Genomic DNA, 17,757 nt, shown 5'->3' on the forward strand with positions numbered 1-17,757 from the left:
GGAAGAAGGCATGCATCATTTTCTAGACACTTGGGTTCCTACCATAACCTAACAGCAAAGGTCAATGAAGCCAACATTTTTAATAATTTTCTGAATTTAACAGGAAAACAGTAAGTTTGGAGAAAGCCAGAGGACCATTCTGAAGTAGCTGTCCTACTTTCATTATGATGGAGGCAGCAGTGCTCCCAGCAAGAGGAGTTGAGTAAGAAAAAGAGGAAAAGATGATGTAAGACAGGCTGGACCAGAGATAGTCAAGTCTTGATATAATGGCTTCATTATTTTGAACTGTGTATATCATGAATTCAACAAACAGACAGACTCATAATCAAATATAGCTTAAAATATATACAAAAAGTGAATTATGTCCATTTTGGGATTATCTGTGCTCTTAGTTCTTCAACTTTGCAAACAAAAAATCTTCCCCCCCTCCCCAGCAATTGGGCTATTGAAGAGGAAACAGCTAATATTACTGGAAAGGAAAGGAAAAGCATTTGTTAAACATTTACTATATGTTTTAATTTAATTCATCTATACCTTTCTTATTAAATCAACCCAATTTACAAAATTATTCATTTATTTGTGCCATTAATTCAATTATTTCTTTAAATTGTCTGTATGTTTATCAATAATTAATTTTTATTCAGCATTGGCAACACAAACAGAAAACCACAATAGCCCCTGAATTCAAAGAACTCACATTTTAACCAGGGTGAGATAACACAGAGAGGAAAGTCTAGCTGTAGAGCAGAGAGAAAGGCCCAGGGGTCCTTAGGACACAACATCGGAGCAGGTACAGCCCAGAGAACAAGGCTACACAACGATGCCTCTCTCCCTTGTTTAACTCTCTATATCACAAAAATGGAAAGTGCTGTTGGCCAGGCTGGGCTTGGTCCAGTTAGTTTGGACCAGAAACTCACTTCCAGGTGAATTTTCTATAACTTGAGATTGAAAATAGCTTTTGTGATAGAGTAGTATGGGATGATTGAAAGTATGCTATGAGGGTAGTGGATAAAGAGCCAGGCCTAGAGATGGGATGTCCTGAGTTCAAATTTGAACTTAGATACTTCCTAGCTTGGTGACCCTGGGTAAGTCACTTAACCCTAATTGCTTAGCCCTTACTGTTCTTCTGTCTTGGAACCAATTCACAGAATTGATTTCAATATAGAAAGTAAGGAGTTGTGACATATAATATAATATAATATAATATAATATAATATAATAAATATAATATAATAAATATAATGTAATGTAATGTAATATAACATAATGTAATGTAATATAACATAATGTAATGTAATATATAATACAATATAACATAATATAATACAATATAACATAATATTATTAATATAATATAATGTAATGTAATAGAATAGAATATAACATAACATAACATAACACATGTAAGAATTTTAATTTAGGTTTTATGCTAAATATAAGAATTTTAATGTAGTATTGTGGTCACTGATTTAAAAATATTAGATCTTAAGTCAAAATGACTTTTAGCAGCTTCATCTACAAAGAGGTTGAAAGTGTGAAAGTGGAAAAATGTAGATAAAGAGACAGAAAGTACTGCCTAACTACAAATACCCTAAATTTAATCCTAATGTCTCCAGACCATAAATGTGAATATGAAAGTGAACCTCATCAGACGCCAAAATCCTAATTAGGAGGCTAAAATCCGAAGAGCCAGGAGACTCTGAAGAATTCGCAGAGAACCTTCAGCACACACAAGACTACGACCGCCAAGAATCTCAACGGAACTCGCTGAAGGGAGTGTCCCACGGAAGCACCAAGGAGCAGAGAGGTTCTCCTCATTGAAGAACCAAGGAAGGAATCACTCTACTCACCTCTGTAAGCCAACGCAGGATCCTGGGGAAGAGTCTCCTCCTCCAGTCTGGCTCACCAACCCAGAGAGCCTGACTGAATCCTTGAGCTGGTCTTTTAAAGCAGTTTTCTGGATATCTCTCCGCCATTTTATGGGACCCAATCACAGTCTTTCCGTTTGCCTAGCACTGCCCAAGAGGGGTGAGCAGTGACCTTTGGAGGTGTGAGCTTACTCTAGAAAGTGACTTGCAAACTCTCTTACTTAGTACCAAGTAGGGGTACTTTAAGTTCTTGATTTGTTTAGCTAAACAATAGACAAGGGGAGAGTTAATTCTATCTTCACCTACAATATAATACAATGTAATGTAAAGTAATGTAATGTAGCATAAGATAACATATTATATATTATATAATATAGCAACATAATTTATTATAGTATGATAACTTTTCATATTATTATAGAATGGTATACAACATTATAATTTTTATTAGGTTACATAATGTAAATTATGTAAACATAATATACAATATAAAGAAGCATATTATATATTACATGTGATAATATCCATGTATTATTGTATGTCATATATGTTATATAAGAGTCACTAATTCTGATCCCTATCAGGGCCTCAGTTTCTTCATTTGGAAAATGATAGGATAAGATTAATAATATTTAGTCCTCAAAAGCACTTTAAGGATTATAAAAGTTTTTATATGTTATTACATAATAATCTCATGAGGTAGTTTCTGATATTATCCCCATTTTACAGATGAGGAAACTGAAATTGAGAGAGATTAAACTGATTTGTCCAGGACTACACAGTTCATGTCAGGAGCAAGACTGAATTCAGGTCTTCCTGACTTTTTTTTTTTTTAAACCTTACCTTCCATCTTGGAATCAATACTGTGTATTGGTTCTAAGGTAGAAGAGTGGTAAGGGCTAGGCAATGGGGGTTAAGTGACTTGCCCAGGGTCACACAGCTGGGAAGTGTCTTAGGCCAGATTTGAACCCAGGACTTCCCATCTCTAGGCCTCTTCCTCACTCTTAAGTCCAGAGCCCTAACCTTTATAGCATCTAGTCGCCTCTTGCTGCTTTCTAAAAGCCTTCCCAGTTCTAACATATACATCTGTGAGTCTAGGAAGAGCCAATAAATGAGTCACCCTGTCACCTTCACCATAACCTCCCTGCCAGTTTTTGAATTTGGGCTCCTGACAACTCCCAATGCGTGGGCCAACCCACTTATAAACATATTTAATGAGTTCTGAATCCAAAACTGTTCCAATATCTAAAATTAATGGGCTATAGATTTTTTTAAATTAAAGATTATTTCCTATTTTCTATTATCTATATGTGGTATTAAAGTTTGCCATAAAAGCATAAAAACACTGTTATGACATGATATAAAGCATGAACAATTCACAAATCCCACAAACACAACAAGATGCTCTCCCTATCTGGTGCCTACAATACTTTATCTTTATTCTTTCTTTCTTTTTTTTTTAAACCCTTACCTTCTGCCTTAGAATCAATATTGATTCTAAGGCAGAAGAGTAGAAAGGGTTTGTCTTTATTCTTTCAATAAATATTTGTTCTTCTTTACCCAATACGGAGAAGTGGGGGAACATTTTTTACAAAAAAAAAATATTCCATATGTAATATAAATGTATATTAGTTAGTGGTGTCTCTAGAGATATAGACCCAAAGGTCTGTATCTACCACATTCCTTTAGGCCAGACTCAGGCTGGACCCAAATCCCTTTCCAAGGATTAAAAATCCCAACAGAAAAAGAAATGTTGCTCACTGGATTTGTCAGATTTCCTTGACTCTCTGGGCCATCTGATTCCAACATTCCCAGGCAAACTTCTTGCCTCATGGAATCAGAAATGGCTCTAGGGGATTTGACAAGGCAGTATGTACCAGTTGTCCATTTCACTAGAAATCAATCAGGTTATCCCAATGGTCAGTGGCATTCAGGGCTCTTGGGGTGATGGTCTATGTGACTTGGGGCAAGCCACTCCTCCTTCAGTTTCTCAATGACAGTTTCTAAAGCAGTTTTCTGAGGATGATGGCACTGACCTCTGGATTCTGATTTGAGCTATCTGATCTGTCAGGAGAGTTTGTGGCTTCCCTGTGTGGAGAAATCAAGGCAAGTGCAACCCATAATTTCACCGACTTTTACCAAAGCTTGATTTTGTAACTAAGGCTTGTAGATTTCTCTCCAGTTGCTTTGTTTAAACTCCCATCCAGTTATATAAACACATATCAGCACAATTTATACTTTTGTGATTCTTCTTTGGTAACAGCTAACCCTTCTTCTGGAAAGGGGCTCTCCACCTCATCAGACTCATACAAGACTTTTCTGCATGTTTATGTAGAAACCTGAGGCACATGCCAGAAACCTGACACAGTCATCCTTCTGAAATAAAGATGGTCAGCCAAAGCTCCAGGAGGGATACCAGAGGCATGATGGGAAGCATGAAATCTGACTACAGATGAGAGAAGGGGGGTGGGGGGGACTCCACCAAATCCTCAGTTACTCCACAGAGCAGAACTTAGTGGATGGGAATGGGGAGAAAGGTGGGGAAGAGGTAGATTTCAGCTTTAAAAAATAGTTTTCTAACAATGAGCTGTCCAAAATTGAATGGGCTGTCTCAAAGGACAATGAAGTCACCTGTTGGGAATGTTTTGTGGAGAGGAGAGATACTTATGCAGAATGAGATTTTGGAAAAATTAAAGTTCATTCCACTCTAAGGTTATATGATGGCTGCTCTGCTGGTATCCTTAAGTAATAAGAAATAAAGCACACTGTATAGAGCACTAGCCCTAGAATCAGGAAAACCTGGGTTCAAGTTGTGGCCATACTAAGAGAAACCAAAAGCTTACTATCTGAGTTGCTCAGTTTTTCTTGTCCTACTTGTCAAAGAAAAAAAATATTCATTGTATACTCTGGGTTTTAGGAACTAGTATGCCAAAAAAGAATTATATTTCATTAAACATTATCTCTAATATCTAAGAATTTCTAAGTTGAAGACAAAAGTGTCCAAAATGACATAGTTCCTACATGCCCTCTGATGAGACTTTTTACTCTAAGATAATTTAAAGTAACTTTTGTAAGGAACTTTGAGCAAAGAAAAGGTTATAACATTAAAACAAAGTTTATGTTAACATTCCAGATTAGTTACTCCTTAATTCTTCCTCAGACTACCCCCTTTTTAAGACTAAAACAGCTTCCTTCCTGTGATCCATAACTTAACCTTGATTGCAAACAAACACCAAAAGAGACACAGCAGTGCCAATCACTTCCAGGAATAAGCAAAGGCAAAGATTTTAATGATAGACTTTTTGAATGGAGTTCTATCCTTGATCCATTTCCTTATGAAAAGTCCTTTCAGTCCTGGTCACTTTCTAAAGGAAAAAGTCTAGAAAGTCTGGTCTGCATAGACCAAAGAAAAAATATTTCTTAATATTTTTAGTTTTACTAAGATTTTTTTCTTTTTTTTAATTTAGAATATTTTTCCATGGTTACATGATTCATGATTGCCCCCCCCCCCCATCCCTGCTCTTTCTTCCCCTCTCCCAAAACTGACAAGCAGTTCCACTGGGCTATACATTTTTACTGAGATGTTTTAAATACATTTTCTCTTTAACTAAATTTAGTCAGCTTTCCTCATCCCCACTGAACCATATCCAGCTGGTTCTAGGACTCCCAGGTGAGTTTCCTACCTCTTGAAACTAGAGATGACTTTGAGGGAGAGTCAGAGTTGATTTGTATGAGCCAGATGAATCAGTTGGCAATTTTATGCCAGTTGGGTGACCACTGGTAAGTCTCTTGACTTCTCATTGCCCTAACAACTCTCTAAGGATCTAAGTTTCAGAGGAATTGATGATTTGCACCAGTTAAGGGAGTTTCCACCAGTTTATTTCCCTCCTCTTCCCACCCCATACCAATGAAATCACAAATCTAAATTTAAAAATTCTAAAATAAAGTTTTTGAATATAGGATAATATGGAATGAATATGAGATAAAAGAAAACAATCCTAGTACAACTCTTTCTAAAATGTAAAAAAGATTTATACCCTGGACTATCAATCAGCAGTCCTACTCTCTCTACTCACACGCCATCACCCTAGTTAGGGCCTTATTACTCGCCTTTCATCTGGATAGCCTCTTAATTCCATACAGTTTCTCCAATCTCCATCCTCCAAACAGCTGCCAAATTGATATTCCTAAATACATCTGATCATTTTACTCTGCTGCTCTAGTAGCTTCCTCCTGAGTCAAGTTGAAAATATAAATTCCCATTTGGCATTTAAAGCCCTTCATAATATGGATCCAATGTATTTTTCAAGACTTATTTTTTCCATTAATAACCCTCTCATACTTTTAAATCCAGCCAAAATTATCTAGGAGGAATTACGATTAAAATCCTCTGGAGACCATATCTTAATTTTATAATTATTTTTATTAAGTAGGAAAAAAGTGGTAGGAAGAAAGAAAGAAAGAGAGAGAGAGAGAGAGAGAGAGAGAGAGAGAGGGAGAGAGAGAGAGAGAAAGAAAGAAAGAAAGAAAGAAAGAAAGAAAGAAAGAAAGAAAGAAAGAAAGAAAGAAAGAAAGAAAGAAAGAAAGAAAGAAAGAAAGAAAGAAAGAAAGAAAGAAAGAAAGAAAGAAAGAAAGAAAGAAAGAAAGAAAGAAAGAAAGAAAGAAAGAAAGAAAGAAAGAAAGAAAGAAAGAAAGAAAGAAAGAAGCACAAACCATGTGAGACTGGCTAGCTCCTTCTACCACCTCTGAAAGTAGGCAAAATTGGCCCCAAACCAGACTTTGTGCCATCTAAGTTCATGGTTCCAAAGGAAGAAAGCAACTTCCTGTCCCCTCCACCAATTTACTCTCTTTATGAAGTCCCTTTCCCAAGTCTCTTGGATTGGTTGACTCAGACCTCAGTCAGATCAAGAGGTGGGTCTTCTGGATACCAGGAGTAATCAAGTGGCATTTAGAATGGTGTACAATGCACATGCAGGGTCTCCTAACATGGTAGACAAAAGGAGGAAAGACTCCACAAAGTCTAGAACTTCAGTTCTAAGAATTTTTTACTTTAAAATCAAAAGATTGGCAGGCAACTAGGTAGGTCAGTCAGGTGAAGACCAGGCCTAGTGATGGGAGGTCCTGGGTTCAAATCTAGCCTCAGATACTTCCTAGCTGTGTGACCTTGGGCAAGTCACTTGACCCCCATTGCCTAGCCCTTACCACTCTTCTGCCTTGGAACCAATATGCAGTATTGGGTTTAAAAAAAAAAAAGTTTCCACAAGGAGTGTATCAGTTTTCTAGAGCAGTCTCCTCATCACAATAGGCCTGTAGGGCCCATGAGCTTAGAATGGCTTTTACATTTGAAAATCATTTTATTGTATTTAAGTATATACAAATAATTCTTAGTCTGTGGGCCCCTACAATTTAGAGTTTAGCTTATGTAGCTGCCAAGTCAGACCAGATGTCCTATACCAAGGATTACTTGGAGATGTGATTGTGGTCAGTCCTGGTACAGGTTTGGCGAGCCAGTAGGTACATCATAAATCATCACGGGCAATCTCAAGCTCCTCTAAGAAGTCAAGAGAATAGAATAAATTTTAAGTCAGTGGAAACAATAAAGGAAAGAACTATAGGTGAATATCATAATTTATGTAAGAACCCTACATTTTGAATAAATAAATTAATTCAATCATTCTAACAAAATTCCACTTTTGGTGGGAGGATAAATTAAGCAATTGACCACTTTGATAGTAGGAGGTATAACATCTGAGGCACTGCTTAAGGATCTAAACTTTAAATGTCCATAGGCAGGGGGAAATATGGCCTGGGATGATCAATCTTTATCTAAAAAGTTACAAACAGTCCAGCCTATAAATCAGAGACAAATTCAACTGAAGGGGAAATGCACTGGGGTAGTGAAGAACTGGAACATTTCTTTCAGGAATGACAGGGCAGCCTCAATCACAGTGGGAAAAACAGCACAAGTGGACCACCTAAGTAAGAATATCCTCTACCACCACAATGATGTTAGGCCTTTGGGAGGGGGCTTACAATAACAAAAGTTGATATATATCACCTTATGGTTTACAAAGAATTTTACATAGTGAGACAGCTGGGTGGCTCAGTGGATTGAGAGGCAGGCCTAGAGATAGGCAGTCCTAGGATCAAATCTGGCTTCAGACACTTCCAGTTGTGTGACCCTGGGCAGGTCACTTGACCCCCATTGCCTAGCCCTTACCACTCTTCTGCCTTGAAACCAAAACATAGTATTGGTTCTAAAACAGGTGAGGACTTAAAAGAAAAAAAAATAAATACATTATTTCATTTGACCTAGAAGAATCATGACCATTGATTTAGACCAAGAAGGCATCTCCGAAATCAACAAACCTGTCTTCTTTTCTTATTTTACAGATGAGGAAACTGAGACCCACTGAGAACATTGAGAGATGTTCAATGACTTGCCAAAGGTAACATGGCTCAAATAGTTGAAAACTAAGATTTGAACCAAACTCTTCTGACTTTTTTTCCTATGGAACCACCATGTTGCTCAATAAACATAACCACTTCCAACCTGAATAGAATAAAGTACCTAAAGATTAGCCCACTTTTCATTCTTGATAGTCCTCTCTTAGTGCTATAGTACTGTTACCCCCATTTTACAGAGACAGAAACTGAGGCTCATAGAATGACTTAACTGTGGTTATATAACAAATAATTCACACATATTATCTCATTAAGATATAGAGACATTCTGGCCCAATTCCCTTACCCAACAAATGAGGAGACTGAAGCCCAAGTGACTTCTCCATGTTTACACAATAAGCACCAAGAGCAGGAACTCAGACTCATCCCGTGGCTCTAAATGCAACACACTTTCTAGTGAAGATGTGCCAATGGAGGCAGTAGGCTCCTGGGTCTTGTTAGAAGCATCCTTTGCTTGCTGAAGGCTGATTATATCTAGGAGGAATGCTTGTGAAGTTTCTCATCTGCAGAAGGACATGTCAAGTTGACAAATTTGCCTAATGCCCAGATTCCAGTTTTAGTCAAATTCCAGCAAGTAAAGTTAAATCTTTTAAACATAGCATCTGCTTTGACCCAAAGATCTCCCTGCTTGGTATATACCCCAAGAAGCCAAGACAGAAAGGTCCAATGTATACCAAATTTCCAAAACTTTAATAAATAAATAAAAATAAAACAAGAATCTTGTAACCATGGGAAAATATCCTAAATTAATTAAATAAAAATGTCCAAAACTTTTATAAATAACTAAAAATAAAACAGCTCTGAGGTATCGTCTCTCACCTATCAGATTGACCAGTATGACAGTAAAGGAAAGTGATAAATATTGGGGACAGCTGGGTAGCTCAGTGGATTGAGAGTCAGGACTAGAAACTGGAGGTCCTAGGTTCAAATTTGGCCACAGACACTTCCCAGCTGTATGACCCTGGGCAAGTCACTTAACCCCCATTGCCTAGCCCTTACCACTCTTCTGTCTTGTAACTAATACACAGTATTGATTTCAAGACAAAAGGTAAGGGTTTAAAAAAAAGTGATAAATGTAGGGAATAATGCAAAATTGGGACACTAATGCATTGCTGGTAGAGTTGTGAATTGATCAACCATTCTGGAGGATTTGGAATTATGCCCAAAGGGCTATGAGAAAACGAATATCCTTTGATCCAGTAATACCACCACTTGGTCTGTATCCTGGAGAGATTTTTTTAAAAAGTTGGGGTGGGGTAGAGGGGGTTGGGGGAAGGACCCAGTGTGCAAAAATATTTATAGCTGCTCTTTTTGTGGTGGCAAAGAATTGGAAATTAAAGGGATGTCCATCAGTTGAAGAATGACTGAACAAACTGTCATATGTGACGGTGATGGAATGCTATTGTACAGTAGGGAATGATGAACAGGATGATTTCAGAGAGAACCAGTTAGATAGACCTATGTGAACTGATGTAGAGTGAAATACGCAGAACCAGAACATTAAACACAGTAAAAGCACTATTGTGGAATGATCAACTGTGATAGACTGAGTTATTATCAGCAAAACAATAATCCAGGACAATTCTGAAGGATGTATGTCAAAGAAAGCTATCCAGCTCCAGAGAAACACCTGTTGGAGTCAGAATGCTGATGAAAGCATACAATTTTTCAATTATTTACTTGAGGGGGTTTTTTGGGGGGGGGGGTGATTTTATAAGATTACTCACAAAAATGAACAATATGGAAATGTTTTGCACAATAACATGATATAACCCAGATTGAATCATCTACCAGCACTGGGAGGGAGAAGGGAGATAAGTTTGATCATATAACTTAGGAAAACTTGTATGGACACTTATTACATGTAAATGGTAAAAAATAAAAAATAAAAATCTTGTCATTTCTATTCCGGTAAGTATCTTCCACTGATCCCCTTCTCCTTCCTTAAATAGTCCAGTCACTACCCTTATCCAGACCCTGATGGCTCACCTGGATTGTGCCAACAGTCTCCTACTTTCCTCTGTCTCAATTTTCCAACTTCTCCCATCCATTTTTCATACAGCTGCCAAACAGATTTTTCCAAAAATACAGTTCTGGTCATCTCCATTTTCCTGCTCAATAAGTCCCACTGGTGGAGCAGCAAGATAGCCCAGTGGATAAAGCACCTGGCTTGGAGTCAAGAGGACAGGGGTTCAAATCTAACCAGAGATACTTCTTCCTAGCTGGGAAGTCATTTAACCCCATTTGCCTGGGTCTTGTCACTCTTCTTAGAATTGATACTAAAACAGAAGATATGCAAGGGAATAGAAGATAATAGGAGGAAGAAGAGAAGGGCACTCAAGAGGATTACCTAAAAGAGCAAATTCTTTTGTTTAGCATTTAAAGCCCTTTACAATTTGGCCTAATCCTAACTATATTATTATAAGAACCACTCAAATTAACCTTTATTGCTGCTCATCTCTCTTTTTCTCTCATCTGCCTGGCATTTAAAGTCTCCCAAAATTGGGCTCCAATCTACCTTTCTGGACTTAATTCATATTACTCTACTTACATTCCAGTCCAACGGGACTTACTGGTTCCAAAAATCATCCCATTTTCAGTCTCTATGCTTCTGAATGTGAGAATTGAACACCAGTTTTCACCCCTTTTCTTGGTACCCTAAGATCAATCTTGGGGTGTTTCTCTGGTGAAATGGGTTTCCATTAAGCCCCTACCCTTTGATTGGATTAAAAACAAGATTTGAGGCTTATCTGGATAAAGGGGATGCATGTGTGCTGTGGGAGGGCACCAGAACCACCCCCTCCCCAACCCTAGGCTCCCTGGTTTCTTGGAAGATGTTTGTCTTGTCCCACATGATTCCTGGCATCTGGAAGACTGGCCTCTAACCAGAACTGAGGCCAATCAGGGTGACCCAGAAAAAGTGGTTGTCATGGTGGGCATAAATTATGGATCTAGGAAGTTCAAGGGTCTCCTTTTTTCCTGGTCAAGCAGCAGGAACGAATGGAGACACAAGGTGAGTAGCAAGCTTGAGTTAGCTAGGCAATCAGTCATGTCTATGATTATGTCCTTGTTCTTTCTCTGATCTGCTTTTCACTATTTAATAAATAATTATAAATTAATATCACATCTCCAGAGAATTTTAATCATTAACATGTAGAGGTGACATCCTCAATGTTCTACCTCTCATCCTTGACTTGTTGAGTCACCAGTGTCTTTTAAGACTTGTCTCCAATGGGAAATCCTTCTTGAGTAGCCTTCTCTTCCTTCTCCAATTATCTTGTATTCACTTACATAGGTTCATTGTGAGAGAGGCTGTGGATAGAATCATACAGGATACAGAGGTGGTCTGGGAACCCCAAAAAGAACTAGAGTGAAGTCTTAGCTTTGACATAAATTGACTAAGTGACCATGGGCCAGACAATTTACTCTATAATCTGGGCCACTCTCTATGAGATGGTACCGACTGACTTGCACTGGTAGGGGCAGTTTCTCTAACAGAGAGCTTCCCATCCAGGGAAATTGTAGGTCCAATCCTTGTCCATTTCTGGTACTCTACATAGCACAGTTTCTCAACCTTTTTTGGGTCATAGACCCTTTCAGCAGTCTAGTGAAGCCTATTGGTCCAATCTTGAAGTGAAAATTTTAAAAGAATGACATAAAATACATAGGATTATAAAGAAAATTAGTTCTATCAAAATAGTTATCAAAAATATTTTTAAAAAATAAAAATCAGAGACCCCAGGTAAAAGGAAGAATCTGTGGCAAAAGTGGATAGAGAACTTCGGTGTGAGAAAGACCTAGGTTCAAAACCCCTTGATGGCATTAAACCTTTCAATACTCTGGGCAACTAAAATTTTAAGTTATAGGAAAGCTGAAACTAACTTGGCCAGAAGTTTCCTTCCCTCAGATTTCCCTATATCATTGAGATCTTAGGTACTAGGACAGCCAGGTGGTACAGTGGATAGAACGCTGGGTCTGAAGTCAGGGAGACTCATCATCCCAAGTTCAAATATGGCCTGATATTTATGAGCTGTGTCACCCAAGGAAAGTCATTTAACCCTGTTTGTCTCAGTTTCCTATCTGAAAAATGAGCTGAAGATGGAATGGAAAACCACTTTAGCATTTTTGCCAAGAAAACCCCAGATGGGGTCAGAAAGAGTCAGACATTATTGAAACAACTGAACAACAAAAATGAGGATAATACCCAAAATCTTATGCACTGTGAAAAACCTCTTCCCTGTAGGCTTTTTGATTTTTTTTTGTAGTGCTTTTGTCTTTATTTCCAGAGGAATCCAGTGTCTTACATGTATGGCCCTTAAGAAATATTTGTTGAATTCAATTTTAAATAAGCACTTGTTTGAAAAAAGAAACCAGGAATCGAAGTCAGGATCCAAAAAGAAAAATCTTTTTTAAAATATTTTATTTTTTAATTTTTTAAAATATTTTTTCCATGGCTACATGATTCTTATTCTCTCCCTCCCTTCTTTCCTCCTGCCTCCCCAAGCTGACAAGCAATTCCACTTGGTTATATATGTATTATCACTTGTACCCATTTCCATATTATTTATTTTTGTGAAAAAGTAATCTTTTAAAATCCAAATCCCAAATCATATCCCCAATATACAAGTGTTTTGTATATCACATGTTTTCTTCTGGATTTCTACCCCGATAGTTCTTTCTCTAGATGTGGAGAACATTCTTTCTCCCAAGTCCCACAGAATTGTCTTGGATGATTGCATTGCTTTTAGTAGAAAAGTTAAGCACATTTGATTGTCCCACAATGTTTCAGTTTCTGTTTACAATGTTCTCCTGGTTCTGCTCAATTGTTTCACATCAGCTCATGTAAGTCTTTCCAGTTCTTAAAGATTATTGGTCCTTTTAGCACAATAGTATTCCATCACCAACATGTACCACAATTTGTCCAGCCATTCCCCAATTGAGGGACACCCCCTCATTTTCCAATTTTTTGCCACCACAAAAAGTGCAGCTATAAATATTTTTGTACAAATAGGTCCATCCCCATTTTTTTTTCTCTTTGGGGTACAACCTGTGGTATTGCTGGATCAAAGGGCATTCATGCACTCTCAAAAAGAAAAATCTTGACAGACTAGCCTCACATATTTCAATATAACCAGAAAAAATGTTGCAGTAGTGTATACAAAAGTGTATATATTTTCTGATACCGATGAATTTCCTTTTTATACTAAAAATATAGAGAGAACCATGCTCTGAACCCAGCAAGTTATAGGATCTCAGATTATTCAGAACTAAAAGAAACCTTATAAGCCATCTTGTTCAATCTTCTCATTTTACAGATAAGTAAACTGAGGCTTAACAAAATTAAGTGACTTACCTCTGGCACCCAAGTAGCAAGTGGCAGTCAGTCTTTGAATCCAGTTCTCTGGATCCTAATACTGTCTTCCACACCCATGGTCTCAGGTTCCCTTGTCTAGTCTCTAGTATATTTTGGATCAGACACCTCAGCCTGAACTGAGTGGTCAAAGCATCTTAATATGGAATATTCCTAGGCAGTACAATTGTTACTCTAGCTCATGGATTAAGAGATAGCTTTGGAGAACAGGTGAACTGATTTTTTAAATCCTCTGAGCTTTGCAATTAGTAAATTTCAACTGTAAAAATATAATTTGCTTCACCACTGAAGGAAATTAATGAATTCTTGAGAGCTTGGTGTCTACTTGGCCTCATTGGCTGTGGGGTTCAGTCCCGGGAAATCTCATGGATTAGCATTTTCTTAAAAAAAAACAACAACAACCCTGAGAACTGGTAGTATTCGTTTTAGTTTGGTTTATTGCATTTGTTGAAGCAAAGCAAGTCTGCATGGGCTCAAGGGTGCTGGGATTTGCCAGTGCTAATTGTCAAGACAGTCTTCGGGAGTACATGAAGGGATGGGAGCTCTCTGTTCCCATTAGGCTGAAGTGTGGAAAGCCAATGAAAATTATGCACATATTGGGACCTACCAAGAGGCTATTTTCAGTGGAGACCATTTGGAAAGTCATTTTCTCCAAGGGATTGTGTAGTTTGTAAACTGGCTTAACCAAGTATTTATACTCAATTTGCAATCAGTTAGATAAATCAGCTGAGTGCCAAGGACTCCAATCTAATCATTTGGGAGACAATGTGGGAGACGAATAAAGACATCCTTCTAGTGAATGTATCCAATTACTCAAATTCAGTCATCATAGCAAATTTTCAGTCATTTGGAAGCTTGGAAATGTCCTCTTCAGATTTTTGTCACAATTCCCACTCAACCATTAATGCTGAAAAAGCAACATTAAAGCAAAAAAAAAAAAAGCCTTTTTTCCTTCTTTCAGGGCCTCTCTGGGTTCTGGAAGATTGTCCCAGCAGTATAAAAGTTCTACTTGATCCTACCAAAGACTTTGAGAACGAGCCTGCTTTTCCAGTCCTTAGCATACATTATTCTTGGTACAACCAACCTGGTCTTTTTGTTGTCACATATACAACACACCTACACCCGCTCAAGCCTGAAATGTACTCCTGAGCCTTAGAATCCCTTATTAACTCCAAAATGCTTGGGTGAACTCTTTAAAATAAAGTCTTTCCTCATATCCCACCCCAGTAGCTAGTGCTTTCCCCTATCTCAAATGTTGTTGTTGTTCAGTCATGTCTGACTCTTGGTGACCCCATTTGGGGTTTTATGGGCAAAGACATTGGAGTGGGTTGCCATTTCTTTCTCCAGCTCATTTTACAGATAAGGAAACTGAGGCAGACAAAATTAAATAACTTTGCTTTGTATCACCCAACTAGTGAGTGTCTGAGACTGGATTCAGATTCAGATCTTCATCTCAAATGTATCTTTATTTATTTCATATTCTTATTTACCTACTATCTCCTCCAACTGAAAATTCTTGAGGTCAGGGACTGCATCTGGAAAAAAAGGGAGGAGGGAATAAGCATTTTATGTGGTACATCCTAGGTATCACAAACTGGTATCTCATTTGATCTTTACAAAAACCCTTTCAGATAGGTGCTATCATTATTCCCATTTTACAGATAAGAAAACTTCAGCAGAGGTTCAGTGACTTGCTTAGGACCATATAACTAGAACATATCTTGAGTTTGAATTTGAACTCAGATCTTCCCCCCTCCCTGGCTTTGACTCCACTACCTTCTGACCCAAAGTAGCTATCCAACTTATTGCTTGATCAACTGAGGACTAAAGGACCCAAGTCAAAGATGCTATTACCACATTGGCCATAGGGTGATGAATTTGGGGGCCATAACAACTCTTGAAATCCATCCACTACACGTTTGAGAGGTAATGATCTGCATCCATGGAGAAAAGGATCCAGCCTGAGAAAACCTCAGATCTTTGAAGCCATTGAATTTGCCTCCTGTCTGCTTCACAGGTTAGATATTCAATCTGGAATGCAAATACCCAGGAAAAACAGACCCTATAGAGCTGAAACTCTGCCAGCTGTATTTCACAATAGCTACATTCTGATAACTCTGGGAGAACCCATCTAGATGCCTCTGAGAGCTCACATTTCAAAATCCTCCCCGTCTTTCCTGTTTGTCCATTCTAAGATACAGAGGCATATCAAGGGACAGTGCTGAGGGCTGCTGGAGATCTTAGAGGCCAGCAAGTCCACTCTATTATTTTACATAAAGGGAAACTGAGACACTAAAGATACCTAGATGTCACAGCAGACAGAATGCTGGAGTCAGACAGACCAGAGCTGAAATCTGACCTTGGATATTTACCAGCTAGGTGTAATGATCTCATCTACCTTCCAGGATCGTTCAAAAGAAACAGCGCTAGTAAAGGGTTCTGCAAAGTTTAGAGTTCCTACTAAATACTAGGTATCATTCAGTGACTTGCCCAAGGTCACACAGGCAGGAAGTGACAGAAACAGGATCTGAGCTCCAGGGTTCTTTTCAGTCTCGTGTCAGAGATAAGGCAGGGAGGTCAGAATATGTGATTTTCAAACCTCCCTGCTTGACTTTTCAGTAAGGAAGTTCTATTCAGAGTCATGCTTTTAAAAAGATGGACTACAACATGCATGCTCTTTGGCCTGATGCCATTGCTAGCCACATATCTCAAGGAGATCACGGAAAGAAGGAAAGTTTTCCCTGTACCATATGCCAATGCTTTTTGTACAGCAATACTGAGGGTCTCCACTAACTGGAAAAAAATTGATGACCTTTTATCGGGGAATGACTAAACACACTGGAATATTACTGGGCTATGAGAAATTACACAGATGAGAAATTCAGAGAAGCAGAGGAACATAGAAAAATAGATACGAAGCAAAGTCAGCAGAACCAGGAATATAATATACACAATGCTGATAATATAAATGTGAAAAGGAAAAAAAACAAGAAATTAAGCACTGCATAATTATAAGAACAAAGCTTGGTTTCAGTTGAAAAAATATATCACTTTCTCTTCTTTGTAAGGGTGAGAGACTATGGATAAGCAATAGAAAATATGTTGTCAAACTCAATGAATTGTTTGGTTTTGCTCAATTGATCCCTCCCTCTCCCCCCCCCATTTCTTTTTCCTTTGTTATGCTGTGAAATAAATGTCTTTTTTTTTTAACCCTTACCTTCCATCTTAGAATCAATAGGAGGTATTGGTTCAAAGGCAGAAGAGTGCTAAGGGCTAGGCAATGGAAGTGAAGTGAATAAATGTCATTTAAAAGAAGATATCCTGAGGCAGTTAGGTAGCACAGTGAATAGAGCACCAGTCTAGAGTAAGGAGGACCTGGGTTCACACAAGTCACTTCACCCTGATTGCCTAGACCAGTGGTTCTTAACCTGTGGGTCGCGACCCCAGCGGGGGTCAAATGACCAAAATACAGGGGTCACCTAAAGCCATCAGAAAATAACATATTTCCCATGGCTTTAGCCAATGAGAAATTGTGCTATTTTACAGCAAGATCTCGGAAAGAACGGGGACCCTGCTGCCTGCACATTGTACTAATATTAGCTACCTATCAGCAGCCCTCCCCCTATGAGGGGCGATGGATTTACCCTGTTGCCTGGAGACCAGACTCAGAGACCCAGAGAGATCACCCAGGTGCTGGCTCTGGAGGGGTTAAGAACGAGTCCTGGAGAGGATAACTCCTGGAACAGATAACAGAGCCAAGTAACCCCAGCAAAGTGAAGCCTCAACTGGAGCTGGAGGGAGAGACAGGAAGAAGAAAGCAGCGTCTGAGGACCTCCTGCCCCAGCGCTCAGGCTGCCTCCTGCTGGATTAATATTTCTCAACATATAATTAAATATTGTTTTTGTGATTAATGATTATGTTTAAATTATGTTTGATTTGTAGCAATGAGAATACATAATGCATATCAGGTATTTATATTCCAAATCATAACTGTAGCAAAATTACAGTTTTGAAGTAGCCACCAAAATAATTTTTTGGTTTGGGGTCACCGCA

General features: G+C 38.3%; 1 protein-coding gene across 2 annotated transcripts in view; it reads left to right on the forward strand.

The window, feature by feature from the left end:
• The window catches only part of MTHFD1L (methylenetetrahydrofolate dehydrogenase (NADP+ dependent) 1 like), a 293,067-nt gene that overhangs the window by 264,597 nt on the left and 10,713 nt on the right, over positions 1–17,757 (forward strand). Inside the window, exon 28 of one of the 2 annotated variants that reach the window (XM_007484725.2) lies at positions 8,262–8,449. The exons of the other annotated variant lie outside the window; for it this stretch is intronic. The gene's annotated coding sequence lies outside the window, so the exon portion shown is untranslated. Of the gene's footprint in view, positions 1–8,261; positions 8,450–17,757 lie in introns of those variants that run through there. 2 annotated transcript variants of the gene reach the window in all.

The sequence above is a fragment of the Monodelphis domestica genome, chromosome 2 (genome assembly GCF_027887165.1).
Source record: "Monodelphis domestica isolate mMonDom1 chromosome 2, mMonDom1.pri, whole genome shotgun sequence".
Lineage (NCBI taxonomy): Eukaryota > Metazoa > Chordata > Mammalia > Didelphimorphia > Didelphidae > Monodelphis > Monodelphis domestica.